An 18,487-nucleotide genomic window follows, 5' to 3' on the forward strand; every position below is an offset into this window, starting at 1 on the left:
AAACTGTCTTTTCCCCACTGAATTGAAATAACATCTCTTTTCCCTTTACTCTTCTTAGATACAAACACACCCATCCTTGGGTCTGTCTCTGGGCTTCCCTCTATTATCTTGATTTTTATGACAGTTCCTATCACAGTTGATTAAAACATCATCGTGTCTTGATGAATTATAACTTTTGAATACATTTTACTGTTTTTTCCTAGTGATCTCAGTTTCTTTCCTTCCACCTCTTCCCACATGTCTCTGGTCTCTCGTATTGATCTAGCCCTTGTCTGTTGGATTCTTCCCCTCTGCCTATAGACATTTCATGTCTCACATGTTAAAACAAAGCAGAAGAAGACTTTTGAAGCCCTTTGTTTTATTTAACCACCTTGCTGCCTCGATGCCTCCCACGGTGAGCTCTGCTGCAGAGCTGTGTCCCCGCCTCTCTGCGTCCTCCGCTCTCCTGACTTGAGCAGAGCTGACTTCTCATCAAGGTGACCATGGTGAAATCCTGATTGCTAAATTCAGGAACACTTCACTCCTTTTCTTCTTGATTTCTTTACTGAATTAGAGTCTGTTGGCCGCTCTGCCGTTCCTGACACCCAGTCTTCCCCGGTCTCCTGCTTGACCTTTCTCACAGTCTCTGCCCTCTTAGACTCCTACTTTTCTGGCTCCTTTCCATTCCTTTATTAACTCCTTCAAAGTTCTAGGCCCAGCTCTCTTGACACTCTCTGATTTTCTCTCCCCAACCTTCTATCCCCGACCTTTGCCAACTGCCAATAAATTCTCTTCCTACGAGCATGATTTATTATTTGTATTAGATTCCACATGTAAGTTCGATCATGCAGCATTTGTCTTTCTCTGACTTATTTCACTTAGCATAATGCCCTCAGCATCAACATGTTGCTGCAATTTTATTCTTTTTTATTGCTGAATAATGCTTTATTTTATACACACACACGTAATACCATATTTTCTTTATCCATTTATTCATAGATGGACCCGTAAGTTGTTTCCATGTCTTGGCTATAAATAATACTGCAGTGAACATGGGGATGCAGGTATGTTCTCAAGGTAATGTTTTCATTTTCTTTGGATAAATACCCAGAAGTGGAATTGGCTGGATCATATGGTTGTTCTATTTTTGAGTTTTTGAGGAACCTCCATACTGTTTCACATTGTGGCTGCACTAATTTACATTCTCACCAGTGGTGTACAAGGGTTCCCTTTTCTCCTCATCATCACCAACATTATTTCTTGGCTTTTTGATACTAGCCACTCTAACAGGTATGAGGTGATATCCCTGTAGTTTTGATGTGCATTTCCCTGATGATGAGTGATGCTGAGTACATTTTCATGTGCCTGTTGGCCATCTGTATGTCTTCTTTGGAAGAATGTCTATTCAGATCCTCTGCCCAATTTTTTAATTGGCTTGTTTGGCTTCTCCCTCCCTCCCTTCCTTCCTTCCATTGAGTTCTTTGTATATTTTGGATATTAACCCCCTATCAGATTTATGATTTGCAAATACTTTCTCCCATTTGGTAGGTTGCTTTATTTATTTTGTTATTGGTGTCCTTTGTTGGACTGAAGCTTTTTAGTTTGATGTGGTTCCATTGTTTGTTTTTGCTTTTATTGCCTGTGCTTTTGGTGTCAAATCCAAAAAAATCATTGCCAAGACTAATGCCAAGGAGTTTACTGTCTGTGTTTCCTTTTAGGAGTTTTATGATTTCGTGTCTTATATTCAAGTCTTTAATACATTTTCAGTTAATTTTTGTGTATGGTATGAGATAGTGATTTGGTTTCACTCTTTTGCACGTGGCTGTCCAGTTTTCCCAACACCATTTATTGAAGAGACTGCCATTTTCCCATTGTGTATTATTGGCTCCTTTGTTGTAAATTAATTGACCATACGCATGTGTTTATTTTTTGGGTTCTCTGTTCTAGTCCATTGATCAATGTGTCTGTTTTTATTCCAGTACCATAGTGTTTTGATTACTCTAGCTTTGTGATAGAGTTTGAAATCAGGGAGCTCTGATTCTCCAGCCCTATTCTTTCTCAAGAATGCTTTGTCTACTTGGGCTGTTTTGTGGTTCCATACAAATATTAGGTTGTTTCTTTTATTTCTTTGAAAAATGCCATTGGAATTTTGATAAGGATTACATTTAATCTATAGGTTACTTCAGGTAGTATGAACATTTTCACAATATTATTCCAATCCATGAGCATGGAATATCTTTCTGTTTGTTTGTGTCTTCTTCATTTTCCTTCATCAGTGTTTCATAGTTTTTAGTATCCAGGTGTTTTACCTTCTTGGTTAAATTTTTTCCTGTATATTTTATTCTATTTGATGCAATTGTAAATAGGATTATTTTCTTAATTTCTCTTCCCCATAGTTGTAACATACAACTATATATATAATGTAATATGTAATATATAAAAATGCAACTGATTTTTTGTATATTGATTTTGTATCCTGTAACTTTGCCGATTTATTAGTCTTAATAGTTTTTTATGGGGTCTTTAGGGTTTTCTACATATAATGTCATCTACAAACAGTGGCAGTTTTCTTCCTCCTTTCTAATTTTGATGCATTTTATTTATTTTTCTTACCTAATTGCTGTGACTAGGACTTGCAATACTATCTTAAACAAAATTTACAAGGGTGGGCATCCCTGTCTTGTTCCTGATATTAGAGGAAAAGCTTTCAACTTTTCATTGTTAAGTATGATGTTAGCTGTGTGTTTGTCATATATGGTCTTTATTATATTGAGGTATGTTCCCTCCATATCTACTCTGTTGAGACTTTTTTTCATAAGTGGATATTGAATTTTGTCAAATGCTTTTTCTTCAACTAGTAAGATGATCATAGGGTTTTTATCCTTTGTTTGTTACTATGGTATATTCACATTGATTAATATGCAGATATTAGACCATCCTTGCATCATCTGGAGTAAATCTCACTTGACTGTGATATATGATCCTTTAAATTTCTTGTTGAATTCAGTTTGCAAATATTTTGTTGAGGATTTTTGCATCTATATTTATTTATTTTTGCATCTATATTTTTGCAAGAATATTGGCCTGTAATTTTCTTTTGGCTTCTATATCTGCTTTTGGTATCTGTGTGATGAAGTGTCATAGAATGAGTTTGAAGTATTCCCTCCTTTTCTGTTTTTGGAAGAGTTTGAGAAGGATTGGTATCAATTCTTCTTTAAACATTTAGTAGCATCAACAGTGAAGCCATCTGGTTCTGGAATTTTGCTTATTGGGAGGTAAAAATGTCTTAATCTTTATATCCCAGCCTGTAGGATAGTGTCTGGCTCAAAGTGGATCATGTTTTCTTTTAGGAGTTTTATGACTTCATGTCTTATGTTCAAGTCTTTAATACATTTTCAGTTAATTTTTGTGTATGGTAAGAGATAGTGGTTTGGTTTCATTCTTTTGCACGTGGCTGTCCAGTTTTCCCAACACCATTTATTGAAGAGACTGCTGTTTCCCCATTGTGTATTATTGGCTCCTTTGTTGTAAATTAATTGACCATATGCGTTTATTTTGGGGCTGTCTATTCTAGTCCATTGATCTATGTGTCTGCTTTTATTCCAGTACCATAGTGTTTTGATTACTATTTAAGATAAGGTATTAACATATCAGCTGACATTTATTGAATATTACTGTTTTTGAACACATACTAAACACTGTAGATGCATTTATCTCATTACTTTTCCCAGTAAAGCCACTAATATCCAAAATAACAGGATACAGACTGTTATTTTAATTTAGCAAATGAAGAGACCAAGAAAACTGGCTCAGATACTGCATGGCTTGTGATCACACAATTAGTAAGTAGCAGAAATAGGATCTGACTTCTGAGCTGGTTATCTTTACACAAGGCTGCAGTTGCTGTGTGACCCGAAGAAAATCATTTTTCCTCTCTGGTACTCTTCCTCCTCATTTGAAACTGATGGAGCAAACTGAACCATCTTTAAAGCCCTTCCAGCTCTGCTGCTCTATTATTCCATTAGAAGGAGAAGACAAAGTTACAAGAAATGTCATGAAGATGAAAATCTCCTCAGTGAAGACTTCCAAGTCCCAGTCAGTGCTCCATTTCTCTCCTAATACTAATCACTACATTGATGTTGCCATTGAATCAAAAAGTTTTGACCATTTCACAGTGTTCATTGCTTTCGTATTTGACCAACCCAGTGGATAGGGACCTTGAGCAGGTTCTTAGTTGCTGGCTGCAGATCCACTCTGGCGGCTAAAACAGAAGTGTAAGTTCATTAGAGAATGTCAGGAGGTTCACAGGTTCCCCAGAGGGCTAAGGAGTGTCAGAGGGAGGCCAGGGACAAGCCTCAGCCACACAGGTGAGCTGTCGTGGAGAAGCTTCAAGGCTGCCGCAGCCAGGCACAGACTGCCGCTCATGACAGCGGGGCCTGGGTGCCTGCACCTCCCACCGGCTGCCCCAAGCACCAGATGTTTGGGCCACTGTCCTCACCACAGAATGGATTCTGCGTGTTACTGTTGTGCGGAGAAGGCTCTCTGGCTCTGTCTGATTGGAAAGGACTGGTTACACACCTGCACTCCGTCTGCAAGGGAAGCCAGCAATGTGGGCAGGCGTGTTCTACCTCCGGGAAGCAGGACTTAAGGCGTGGGCAACTCCCTAAAGTGGAAAACCCCCAGAAGGTGCTGTGAATGGCCACACACACTGGGTCAACTGGCCACTGCGCAGATTCATTACATGGACTCTAGGAAGTCAGCTGGACCTCATCCTAAAGCTGAGAACCCCTTTGAATCCAGATGTTAAACTAATAATTGCCATCATTCACTCTGAGCTAGGCCTTGTGTGAAGCTATGTGTATACGCTCCCCATTTAGCCACACAGCAATCCTCTGAAGTGTCTACTCTTATCCCCAGTATGGCTTATTATCCTCATCTTAAAGTTGATGAAACCAACGCATAGAGAGGAAGAACTTCGGCCTACGTGACTTAGCTAGTGAGTGGCAGAATGTGAACTTGAGCCCAGTGAGCTGTCACACCACTCTGCCCTCTGCAAAGAGGCTTATTGGGTGGAAGACTAAACCCTGGTGCTGGGTCACCACTGGCCTGGCCCTCCTCAGGTCTGAATATACGGTGTGCCAAAACCAAAGAGAATTTCAAACAAAAAGTTTTGGGCCAGATTTGTAAGAATCATTATGTGTATTTCTCTTAATGTTTTTTGGGGTCAGCCGGTTTCAGGCACTAGGCTGCGCTTCTATCTATAGTTAAAATTGAGGATTTGCAAATGCCTGGTGTCTTTGTTCTTCTTTACCCTAATATGAAGGGAACTGGGTCTTGGGAGGAAAATATCACATAAGCTAGGTTCCCAGGAGTCCCCTATAGTACTGTGCTGCTGCCTTGAACTCAGAGTTGCTGCAAAGTTCTGGAGACTTTGTGTAGGAGGGGAAAAGAGTTTTCATGGACCCTCTGAGGGCACCTGGCTGGGTCTGAAGATTAAACTGACGAAGACAAATTAGCAGAGAAAAGCACACATTTACTTACTGTGAGTTTTATGTGGCACAGGGGCCTTCCTAAGGAAATGAAGGCCTGAAGAAATGGGTAAACCTGAGTGGTTTGTGCTGGGTCTGATGAAGGGTGGGCAGTTGTGCAGACTTACGATAGGATGAAGGGTGTGATAAACGTGGTGAAATGCAGGGAACTGGTGCGGCCTGTTTGTTCGGATTCTTTTCACTGCCCCCTCTCGGAAATAAAGATGCTTCTTTCCTCTGCTCATCAAGAGGTCGCCTCTCACCAGAGGCTCTGACACTGCTTCAGGAGAAAAGAGGGAGGGTCAGAGATACCTTCCTGCTTCTGCTGCTTTTTCAAACTCCTTCAACTTAAAATAATCAGTGTGCCAAGGTGCCGTATGTGGGTTGTATGTCCTGAACCCTGTCATGTGCAGACATGGACCCTGTTCTCCCCCCTTTGCATATACTATTGTAGCCTTTCCAGACGAGAGTCAGCAGCCACCTTGGAGAAACAAATAATTAAAGCAAAACAACCCCGCCTCCCACCTTGCCATAAATACATGAGCATAAACTCCGGTTGTGAAATCCAATGCTTATTTGGCCTGGGGCTAAATCATAAAGGAGTTTTATGGGCCCCATTCAGGATGAAGATCAATGCACAAATGAAAATGCACAGAACTGGGGGAGCACACACAATTAATTATGACCCGAGGGCAGCACCCTCCCTCCCCAGGCCGCCAGCTCCCCTGCACCGTGCTGTGGGAGGGTAGGCGGGAGGCAGGAAGGAGGGGCCGCCGCTGCCCCAGTGTGAGGGAACAGCTGGAGCCGGGAGGGCGAGGAAGTGAGAGGAAGGCCGGAGCCGAGGGCCGTAATTTCATTGTGAATTCCTGCCTATTCTGAGCAGATTGTCCCCAAATTTGTTAATCAAAGTGCAGTTTCCTCTCTGAAAACTGTCTTCCCAAGAACCCCAGGAAAGAAGATGAGAACAGGAAGTGGGGTATCTGGTTTTTCATGTTGGTAATGAATGTTGTTCTGTATTCTGTATTTATGAATTCTGCATTCTGCCCAATCTTTGCTTAGTAATGAAGTTAATATTACTTTGTATTCCTTCATTTCTGCATTTGTCTAACAGATATTGATTGGCTACCCACTGTGTCGGCACACCGGGCATACCAAGGAGGTCCATGCTACCACCTCTGACGCTCGCGCTCTGGCAAGAGAGACGGACCTCCCGCCTCTGATTACAGAACGAAGCTGTGTGGTTGTCAGGTTGACGTGTGCTACGAGGAATCAAAGGACGTGATGAAAGCAGGTAACGGGAGCAGCTGGGAGTCCAGAGGGTGTCCAGTAGGTCAGGGAAGTCTAACCTGCGGGAGTAATTTTTGAGCTGAAACTAAGGATGAATAGGTAAAGGGACAAGGGAGAGAGAAAGAGGAAGAAAAAGCAGTCAGATGCAAGAAATGGGTGTGAAAAGATGTGGATGTGGTTTCTAATCATGAGTTTATCATCTTTTGTCTTATCATCTTTACATTAACTACGTGAGTTTTTCTAAGTGTGATTGCTGAGCCACCTGCATTAGAATCACTTGGCAGCATGTTAGAAAGTCAGATTTCTGGGTCCCCCACCAGGCCACTAAATCAGCAATCTGCACTTTAAATTCAGCCTACATGACCTCCCCCAGGTGATTCTTATAAACAGTTTGAGTTGAGAGTTCCTAGTATAGAGGGAACTTCATAGTTCTTGCAAATGCTTCTGTTTATGATACCTTTTGATCCTCACTGCATCCATATGTGGTACATAAACTAAGCGTCATCATCATTCTACTTTTACAGGTGATATAACCGAGACATGGAAAGGTGAAGGGATTTACCCAGTCATCCATGTATCTTGTGCCTGTCTCTTTATATTACGCTGTACCTCAGATGTGGATTATAATGACCACATTAACTTTACAAATGTGATATTATATGCCCAGAAACGGACTGCAAGCTTGAAGGCATACTTATATTTCCCTTACAGTGATTATTCTTGTCATAATATCACCTAGTAGTTCAGCAGTTCTGAAATCCGAAAAGTTTAGTCCCAGCTTGGTGACTTACTAGCAGCATGACCTTGAACAGGTGATCTAACTGTACCTCAGTTACCTCATTTGTTAAACAAACATTAATAACCCCTACATCACTGAGTTGTTACAAAGGTTAAGTGAAGTACTGTGTATAAAACACCCAGTACAGAGATGTTGAGCCCTTAGTAAGTACTAAAAAATAGCAGCTATTATACCTATAATACTTAGGACATACTGAGTATGCAACAGTGTTACCAACCAACTGAAACCCAAATAGAAATCACAAGAGATGTTATGCATTGAAGGTTTAAATAAATGTTGTGAATCATTCAGACAAAAACATTTAAGACAACCAAATATCAGTGAGCACATCTAGCACCCAAATCTTGGTTTCTAAATACCATTTCTTACTAAAAGAAACCATGCCCTCTTGAGGGATGCTGATTTAAGGTCTGAAGAAGTGGAAATAAAAGGTGCATATGGGACATTTTATTGTGTCACAAAGTAATGAGATACTTAAAAACTGATAGGAACATGACAAATGGAGCTGGCCCAAACTGTCTCCCACTTTTCAAATTTGGAACAGTTTGGGCATCAGAAAAACTACTGACAGCAATGTTGACTATATAACATAGTAAGTAAAAAAAAATCCATGAGTTCACAGTGGTCATTAAAAAAGGTGAACTCAAGCAGGTAAGCTTTTTTTTTTGACAAAACGCCAGCAACTGTAAGTGGAAGGAATTATAGAGTTAGAAAAGTTAAAAAATTACTGTTTTATAACACCATTATAACAATGGATTCAGGGAAGGATCATAATTGGAGTCTAAAACCTTTTGTTAAAGGTTGTTTGGAAACAAGATATTCACACAGTCTTAAAGATTACTTATATTACTTCTTCTAATAGTATACAAAGAAAAAAGCTTATCTTCTGGGGAGATCTGGTAAATATTATCTAATCAAATGACCACATTTAGCATCACCAGTTATGAGGCAAACCGACATTATATGCCTTCTGATGTAATGCAATAGGAAGTATACAAACTCCCCAGGTGATATTACTGTCAAAATTGTCTAAGCTGAATCAAATTATAGGAAACAAACAGACAAATCCATAAGGACATTCTCTAACACAACCAAACTGTCCTCTTCAAAAATTTTACTGTTGTAAAAGATGGGAAGAATGTTTTAGAATGTAGATTAATGTTCTAGAATTTAGATGAAAGGACTAGAGACATGAAAATTCAGTGCCATGTATAGTCTTTGAGTGGATCCTGGCTTGTAAAAGAGCTATGAAACAACCCAGATGTACATCAGCGGAGGAATGGACAGATGTGGTATTTCCATACAACGTGATATAATTCAGTCAGAAAAAGGAGTGAAGCACCAATGTGCTACATGAATGAACCTTAAAAACATTATACAAGGAAAAGAAGCCAGACACAAAAGCCCACAGATTTTATGATTCCATTTCTATGACGTTTCCAGAATAGACAAGTCCACAGAGGCAGAAGGTAGAATGATGAGGGCCAGGGGCTGGGGCAGAGGCTAGTAGGGAGTGACTGTGGATGAGCTTCTGGGTTTCTTTCTGGGATGATGAAAATATTCTGGAATTAGATAAGGGTAATGGTTATACAACTTTGGGAACATTAAAAAAAATCTGAAATGTATGCTTTAAAAGAGTGAATTTTATATATGGATTATATCTCAATCTTAAAAATTACAAAGACACGATAGCTGGGGAAATTTGAATATGAGCTGTCAGATAATTTTTTTTTTAGTGTTTAATTTCCTGGATGTATTGTGGTTATATGGGAATATATTCTACCTCATAGGAAATATTTAGGGAAATATTTAAGTGTGAAGTATTTAGGGATAAAATGTCGTGATATTTGTACTTTTTACAATGAATCAGAAGAAAAAGTATTGGGAGAAAGCAAATGTAATATTTTAATAATTGGTGACCTAGGTAAAGGATGTACAGGGGTTCATTGTATTATTCTTTTAACATTTTTAGAGCTGGAATTTTTTTCAAAATGAAGAGATTGGAGGGGGGCGCCACTTATTGAGTGTCAACTGCACAGAACGCAGGCACTGACAGAGTCCTGCAGACTGTGGCAGGATGTTAGGCCCACCCAAGACAGCCCTCCTCCTCTCTGGGTGAGTCCTCGATGGGTAGTGAGTCACACGTTTCCCTTCAAGACTCCCCTTGGTCCCGCCAGCATCGCAGACGGGTGGTCGGGCTGTCTGTCTCCTAGGGAGGTCACTCTGTGTGGGCTTCATAGATGGATAGGGTGAGTCCCCGATCATGCTGTCTGACTTGATGGCATTGACTAGGGGTCTTTAAATCTTCTCGAGCTTGACTGCTAACTTCATCAGTGAAGCTGAGAGCGTGGTAAGATGCAAGTTGGTTGGTGGTGAAGGTCTAGGAACAAGAAGGAAGAAGGGGTTGGGCATGGGCACCTGTAGTAGGCGAGGCGAGTGGTCAAGACCAGGAACCAAAGCTTGGCCATTGAGTTTCAGTAAAAAAATGGGAAGCAGGAGGATCAGAGCCCAGCCATGTGTGCAGACTCTGAATAGTAAAAATGACCCTTGGGAGCTTCCTTGGGCCCCGACAGCAACTGGCTGGTAGTTAGGTAAGGGGCTATTTGGTGTCCCCAACTGTCCAGCCTGCTCATGGTGCCCCTCTTACCCAAGGAATCATTGTCATCTGCCCTGCCTCCTTTTTGTGTGTTTGTTCCATTCGTTTTCCCTCAAGGATGCTAGGAGAGAGTCTGATAGAGCAGAACTAGTGTTTACTCTTGGGCTGAGATCAGAGGTCTCGGCTTGGAGTGGGGTTGGAGGTGTGGACATGGCTGAGCAGAGTAGCAGCAACATAATGAGGGTTTTGTGAGGCTCAGGGGAAGGTAGGGAGACTGGGCTGCTGGTTCACCCCGACCACTGGTGCCTTCTGTTTTTAAAACAGGCGTGCTTCATCCCTTCCCAGAGCACCCGGCCAACGATGGGAACTCAAAATGCAAAGTCCCTGCCGGGGAAATTAAGCTGCAAGAAAAGCTCAATACCTAAAAAATATTGACTGTTTCTTCTTTTAAGCTAATATTCCAAATCTCTTACGAAAGTCAGCTTAGGCATCCAGGACACAGGAAACAAGGCAAGAGGCTGCCTCAGAGGACCCAGGACACTTTCTTAATAACATCCAGATGGTTCCACAGGAATTGTTAACATCTTGGAAAAAAAAAATCAGCTGCAGGAGAAATGAGATTCAAGTGGTTTAGGAAGAGGAGAGTCCCGTGGGACTGAGAGTGGGTCTGAAATAGAAACTTCGGTAGTGGGATTACTGCTTCCTTTGGCAAGGCTGGAGGGGAGTGGGTGCAAGAACGCAGGCTTCTGGCAGAGCACTGGGGTTGGCAGGCGAGCCTCAGCAGCACTGGCCTTCTGATCAGATTCGTCTGTTCACTAACCTAGGTTTGCAATCACTCTGTACACCAATATTCTTTCTTTGTTTTAGAAAGGACTACTCACCTCCCTGTCTGCTCTGTTAGGCTTTAAAGGCCCAGGGCTCAGAGCCCACAGGGTTTTAAATGCCTATGGCAGTGTTTAAACCTGTAAAAATGGTTCACATATAATGTATTTATAATCATATATATGATACATAGATAGCAAAATACTTTTATATTTTTCAACATATGAAAAGAAACACACAAAGTTTAAATTAGTGTCTAATTAAATGCCTACAATAGCCAACATCATATCAGTTCATTCAGTTCTTAAGGTTAGTGTCCATTAAAAATGCATTTCACTTGAAAACAATCTGCATATTAGATTTCCTCACTTCCCATGCATTGTTTACGCATCAGTTCCTTGGAGTCAAGTCATTTTAAAAGTGAAACTTTAAAACCCTTCCATAATTTTACCGGGGAAGGAAGCCACAGTATGTGTCTTGTGATGTGTTCACGTGGAGCAGGGAAGAGAGCCGAGCCCTCAGATGGAGCCTGAGGACCTGCAAAGGCCTTCGCACAATCCTGGTTTTCGAAAGAGGCGTGGGTTTCCCCCTCCCTCTCATGTCAGTCGCCTTCCCCCAAGGAAGAGGAAATGGCTTGTTTGTGGAATGTAACTATTTGCACGCAAATCAATTCTTTAGAACCAAAAAAAGTCAAGTAGAGGGAGGTAGAAGGCACAGACTCAGGGCTCTTAGCATTCGGGAAGCCTCTGCATTTTTCTGCTCCCCATAACCCACCTCTTACCCGGGCCTCTGCGGAGCCCGCTGCAGGCTTCACCTACCTCCCAGCCTGTGTCCGTGTTTCCGCACTGTGGTAGGATGGGGCTCCTTCGTCGGCCTGGGCTCGTAGGGGGTCAGAGTTGGAGCGGGTGGTGAGGGTCAGTTGGTGGGCCCTCCTTACGTTCACGTGTCCCGAAGCAGGAGGCATTCAGGAGTGGGGCATGAGAAGTAAGAATCCACACATCCGGGAGCTTGCGGTCTTTAATGCCTTCAGCATTTAGTATGAAAAATCCATGTGTAATTAAGTGTAAAACAAACAAAAAACACCTGATACAGGAATTAAGGTTTTCCACAACAAGCAGCATTATGAGAGAAAGCCCAGGAAAGAGCTCAGAACCGGCTGTGGGACGTTAACCAGGTAAACTCATTACGTGGAGCCATCGCCTTCCCCTAGAACACTGGCATTGAAGCTTTGGCTCCTTGGGATTCAGCCGGACGCCTCTGGGGCGGAATGCGATGATTCCTTCCTTCCTCCCTAAACTGAAATCCGGGCTATTACAGTTCCAAGCGGACACGGAGTGCTGCCAAGTGTATAGGAAATTGGAATGACAGTGTAGGTTCCCACCGCAAGGGAGAGCAGGAGCTGAAGGCCCAGAGAATCAGTAACATTTCCCTTGTGATCCCCAAACACGTCTATTTTTATTTTAAGGGGTTCTGTGTTTTCATTCAGGTTGTAAATGGAGGACTCCATATGGAATTTTCACCAACTCTACTAAAATGAAAGCATGCAGCTTTTCAGCAGTGCCCTGAAATAGCCACAAAGATTCAGTGATAGGTCAGAAAGATTTATAGACATTAACTTTTGAAGATCTGTGAAAAATCATCAACTCATTGTCTGGATACATTTCTAGGCACGTGGCAAAGTCCAATGTCAGTCTCTGAATCCAAATACCAGAGGGAGTGTCTGACATGGTATGGCTCATTATTTAAAAGAAGTTGTAAAGTAGCTACTCTGAAACGAACAGCTTGTATTGATTTAATATGTATGAAAAATACATTTAAGTAATACATTATTAAATAAAACAGGGCATGGGGGGGCTGCGGCAAGGAAGGAAACTCATGAATAAGTCCCCATGTATCAAGCAGGCGTATTTTTGTTGGTAATTTTCAGGAAGATTTCTATTAATCTTCGATTACTCTAATAGAATAACTCAATTCCTAGGTTAATAACTGTTTGCAGATACCTTGTTTATTTGTCTGCTTATTTGTGGTATATGCCTCGTAGCGTCTTCAGCGTCCACCTCTACCACGCTCTCTGAATGAGCCTCGCGAAGTAGGGAGCTTCCTACACCCCCAGAATGAGAGCAGTGCCTCAGACTTAATAGGTGCTCAGTAAACGGTTTGCCCCCCCCCCATTCATCCAAGTAATAAAAACCTTCCTTCTCTTTAGCTTTTTAATAGGTCAGTTAAGAAAAAAAGTAACAAATAGTTTAGTAATGAAGAAAAAAGTCATATTTATAGATGACTGGGTTTTCTCTTGTACCCCTGGCTATTTGCTTTGCCTTATGCTACACATTAACTGGACAATGGGCAGCATCATTTGTTTTTCAAATATTTGTCTCCTTTGTACCAGGCACTGTTCTAGGGAGGCAATGTCCTGTGTACATAGAACTTACTTTCTAGTGGGGAGTGATGGGCAGTTAAGTACATGTTCTGCCCAGCGGGGTTGCATATGAAAACAAGTGAAGTAGGGGAAATTGGTACTCTAGGATGGTTACCAGTCAGGGGGCATTGGGGGCAGCAGACTTTGCAGAGAGCTGGAGGAAGAACAGTGCAGGCAGTACCAAGAACTTCCCTCCCTGTGGAGCAGGGGGGGCTGCGGCAGAGCCAGGGGGAGGGCGCAGGGTGTTAGGGAGGAGGGGTGTGCAGGTCACAAAGGATTTGTACTCCCCGTGAAATGGGGAGGCCCCCACGGAGGGTCTAGAAATGAGAGGTGCTCTGACCCATCTGAGGTTTTCAAAGGTGGAGAGAATGGGGCTGGGGGGTTGGCAAGAGGAGAGTGAGGAGACCAGTTAGGGGGCTTTGTGCTGAGCCGGGCGCGGGCACACTTCCTGGAAGGGCGGAAGTGATGAGACACCGTCGGAACCCAGATATGCTTTGAAGGTCATGCCAGGAGGACTTGTTGATGGCTTGGGGATGGGATGTGAGGGAGGGAGGGAGCGAGGGAGCCAGGCAGGCCCCGAGGCTGAGCGCCTGGCAGAACACCGTGTGAGAGGGATTTCCACCTAGCTAGACAGGAAAGACTGGGAGACGCAGGTTTGGGAGGGACTCAAGAGGGGATGTGGGGTCGTGTAGTAAGTTTGATCAGCTTGGTGATACCTGTAGGGCAGAGGCGCAGTAGGCGGCGGCCTAGGAGCCTGGAGTCCTAGCTGGCCGTCTTCAGTGACGTGCTGACCACTGAGTCCTGACCTGCCAAGGGCTCAAGAGGATGGGGCCAAACGTGAGTCAGTGTCAAACTACACAGATGCTGATATGAACTGGTCTCAGTCCTGAGGTCTGGAGCAGCGCTTCTCCAGGTGCCAGGGACATGTGTGAAGGGCCTCTGACTCCCCGCCTCTCCGGGTCTTCTGCAGGGGCCTGGTTTAGTCTGCTGCCTTCGTGTGAATGTTCTATTCCTTTACCTCTATGCCTTTATGCTATTGACTGATCAATAAGCCACGAAGTGACTTGTTTTTAACCAGACAGAGGACCACAGCAGGTTGACTTCAGGGTTTGAACATTTGGCTTTTTACTGCTAATGGGCGGCCCGCAGGTTAGAACACGTAGAAGTGTCCTCCATCCAACTCCCAGTGAAGAGCTGTCCTGCGTCTGGAAACTTGCAGTGACAGGACAGAAGGGCCAGGAGGCCTCAGCTCGCCCCTTTATGGGGTCGCTCAGCCACCTGTCTTGGGCTCCAAAGGTGGGTGGCCCGTAGGAATGCCCAGAGAGCCTGCCCCAGTCTGTTCGCAAAGAGGTTTTAGTCCTTCTTAACACTGGGCATCTCTGAAGTCCCAGTTCCTTCATGACTGTTAACGCAATTACCCTGGGTCCCCAGCGATCCAGTGTGATCCGCTGGTGAATTCCTTCTCCCTTGAACCTAAATCTAAAGCCCCACGGGCCTTTCCCATAACATAAATAGCATTCTATTTCAGTGCATATTGTTTCATTCACAGGAAATAGTCCCTGAATTACCTCACAGATCAGCTCTACTGTGTTCTGTTGACATTTATTGTGGAACTATTGTGGGATTGGCACGGTTCTGTCCCCCAACAGCTAGTGTAACCCATCCATGCTCTGGATCACAGAGCTGATGGCAGACATGGGAGAAGCATGGAGTGAAATTCTGAAGTGTCTTGCTGCCCTTTCACTGTTAAATATGAGCAAAACTTTTCTCTAGATGTTTCCCTAAACGTATAAAAGTGGGTATGTAGAAAAGCACACTAATTTCCTTACCTTGGCCAGTTACTAAGATGATAAGCAAATCTGTCCATGGGATGGAAGTTGGGGTTCATGGGGAAGTAGGTTGGACCAGTGTTGCAGAGACCAGTAGCCATCTCCCAATATCCAACTGTCCCTCCTTCTGTATAACATAAAACTCCCTAGGAATACTATTCAGCCGTAAGAAAGAAACAAATCCTACCATTTGCAACAACATGGGTGGAGCTGGAGGATATTATGCTCAGTGAAATAAACCAGGTGGAGAATGGCTTTCTCCAAGTGCCATATGATTTCCCTCATTTGTGGAGTATAACAATGAAGCAAAACTGCAGGAACAAAACAGGAGCACTCACAGACTCCAAGAAGGGACCAGTGGTTACCAAAGGGTAGGGGTGAGGGAGGGTGTGGAGGGAGGGGGAAGGGGATTGAGGGGCATTATGTTTAGTACGCATGGTGTGAGGGGTCATGGGGAAGACAGTGTAGCACAGAGAAGGCAAATAGTGACTGTGGCATCTTACTACACTGATGGACAGTGACTGCATTGGGGTATGGTTGGGGACTTGATAATATGGGTAAATGTAGTAACCACATTGTTTTTTCATGTGAAACCTTCATAAGAGTGTATATCAATAATACCTTAATAAAAAAACAAAACAAAACATAGAACTCTCTATTATAAGCTGTTAATATAGTTGCTTGGCATTAAACTACATTTCCCAGGTTCCCTTGTAGCTAGATAGGCCATAAGACTGAATTCTGGCCAATGCAAGTAGATGAAAGTGTCTAGTGGCGGCTCCCAGAAACTCCACATAAGTGGCGTTATGTGTGTACACTTTGTCCCTTCTTCGTGTCTTCACCCGGCTCCCTGAAATGTAGAAATTGCCATCTCAGACCAGAGGGCGAAGCCATGTGTGATGGGGCAACAAGAAAGAACACTCACAACACACCCTACCTGATCTTTGAGGACTCTATATGAGAAAAAAAAAAGAATTTGTATCTTACTTGAGGTGCTGTTCATTGAGATTTTCTAGTCCTCACAGCTGGACCTAATCCCAACTAATCCAACCAGCTGAATTTTCAGGGATGTGCCCCACAGTGCCACTCTCAGCCGATGAGAACAGTGCACCTGTTCCCGCTCCCAGATTCTGCACTATATTGTCAAGGTCATTCTTCATAAAAGCCTGATATAGTAAGCGTCACTGATTACCTAAATATCAAGCAGTGAAAATAATGGTTTTGTATCTAGTATGACTTGAGCTGACAGGTCCTCCCAGCCACGTGACCTGTCCCTTTGTGTGTCATTGTCCTCCACTTTTGTGTTTCTATCACTTGAACTCTAGGTGTAGATGGAGAAAGCCAGGGGAGTTTCTAAAGTAGATGAGAGGGGTGCCTACTACTCCTTGAGTCTGGATTTCATTATTACAGAAGTAATACACGTAGATTCAAAGAGTACAACTATGTATGGTAAAATGTGCCCTATCCCCAGGCTCACTATCTAAACATCACTATGTCATAAGTTTTGGGAATATCCTTCTAGAACTTTTCCACTTCCTTTTTTAAAAAAATAAAGTATAAATATGTAAATGTATATATACGTGAGTGGAAGCTACTACACATACTATAATACACTTTGTTCTTAAAAAATGAAATAATTTCAAACATTTTTCCAAAACAGCATATACACATTGACTTCTGTTTGTTGCACAGCATCTCATTGAACAGGAGATGTGCCATAATTAATGTAACCAGTCGCCTGTTAATGGACATTTGTTTCCAGAGATTTGCTGTTATAAACACTGCTGCCACAGATTGCTTAATTTTATATCTTTGTGCATATGTACCAACATATCTGTAGGAGTAATTGATAGAACTGGAATTGTTAGGAGAAATGGTATGTTAAATATGTAAGTAGTACCCTCTGCATTTACACTCCCACCAACAGTATCAAGGCTGCTTTTTAAACTCAGGTTCCCATCAGGAACCACACTTTGACATTCACTTTATTTCCTAATCAATTATTACTTTGGTCATTTGGATTTCTGTTCAGAGAAAGCACATGTGACTCTCCAATAGACAAATGAAAAGCAGATGAGTGGGATTCTGCTTCGGTGGAATACTGCGTGTTATTTACGAGTGCTTTATGAAGTAAAGTTCCATCTTATTGCTGAGAAGATGCCCGTGATCACTCCTATTTAGAGGATGGGAATATTAAGCTCTGAAGAAATGAAGGGGCGAGCCAAAGAGCTGTGGGGAGAAAGGATCAGGGATGCAGCGAGGAATGCAAAGGCCAGAGTTCTAGATCTGAGGCTCCAGAAAAGTTATTCGACCACAAAGACAAAAGGGACTTTGAATATCATTGGAAACAGATACCTTATATAAGGGCTGGGAAAAGGTCCAAATTTAGGGGTTAATCCAATATCCTGTGATCTCTAACCACCCATCCCTACACTAATACTGCCGCTCTTTTCTCAGAATCTTTTAAAAACTACCGCAGAGTATGCATCATTGGTAGGGTGGTGATGGAGGGGTTTTTTTGGACACTATCTCCAGTGCTCAGTGAGCTGTTTGGATAAATGCTTAGAACGAAAGAAGTTTTGTCTCTGTCTGCCATTTCCACCTTCCCTAGACCCCTGCCTGTTGCCTGTCTCATTTAGAAGAAAAGTTCCTGTAGCAAATGAGCACGCGGGGAGTTGGAGAGCTCCCCCTGCCCCGGGGAAAGGGCTGCTCAGGAGCCCACCCCCAAGGCTCCTTTCGGGGCGCAGGCTCTGCCCAGCGTTGTAGGCGAGGCTGTCTTAGAAGTAGGTAGCACCCTCTCCTGGGCTAAATCCAAATGTTTTCTATTTGTCCTGAAGTCCTTTATGGTCATAATACAGCATTGCCCTTTTCTCTGCAAGCTCTGCCCCATCACTGCCCCCTCCTGGCCCCTTATATATTTTTTATTTGAATGCTGCGCTGGACCGTTTGCAAATCCGAAGGACTAACTTTGGAGAGTCCAGGTAAGATTTGTTAAGGAGCAAGCACTTCTTCAAGTGCTTCCGATGTACAGGACACCAGGTTAGGGGTGTGAATGAAAAGAAACAAAAGCTTATAGTCAGTAGAGATAAGGAATATGAGGAATGAATACATACACACAAAATGCTATTTTAAACAATTCCAAGAACACAAAAGCGCTGAAGGGACGCTACATGTATGTGGCAGAAATCCTAGAGTGGTGAGAGGCTGTTTGTTACCTACCAGTCTCTT

The 18,487-nt window shown here is 42.9% G+C and overlaps 2 long non-coding RNA genes across 2 annotated transcripts in view; one reads left to right on the forward strand and one right to left on the reverse strand.

Moving 5' to 3' along the window:
* LOC118917417 (uncharacterized) overlaps positions 1-18,487 on the forward strand; it is a 308,681-nt gene that overhangs the window by 141,631 nt on the left and 148,563 nt on the right. The window lies entirely within an intron of this gene.
* Positions 8,026-12,334, reverse strand: LOC130680439 (uncharacterized). Its single transcript, XR_008993460.1, has 2 exons — positions 11,830-12,334; positions 8,026-9,973 (listed from the first exon to the last, which is right to left on the reverse strand). It is a non-coding gene; the product is annotated as an uncharacterized LOC130680439 (long non-coding RNA).

This window comes from Manis pentadactyla, chromosome 13 (assembly GCF_030020395.1).
Source record: "Manis pentadactyla isolate mManPen7 chromosome 13, mManPen7.hap1, whole genome shotgun sequence".
Taxonomy (NCBI): Eukaryota; Metazoa; Chordata; class Mammalia; order Pholidota; family Manidae; genus Manis; species Manis pentadactyla.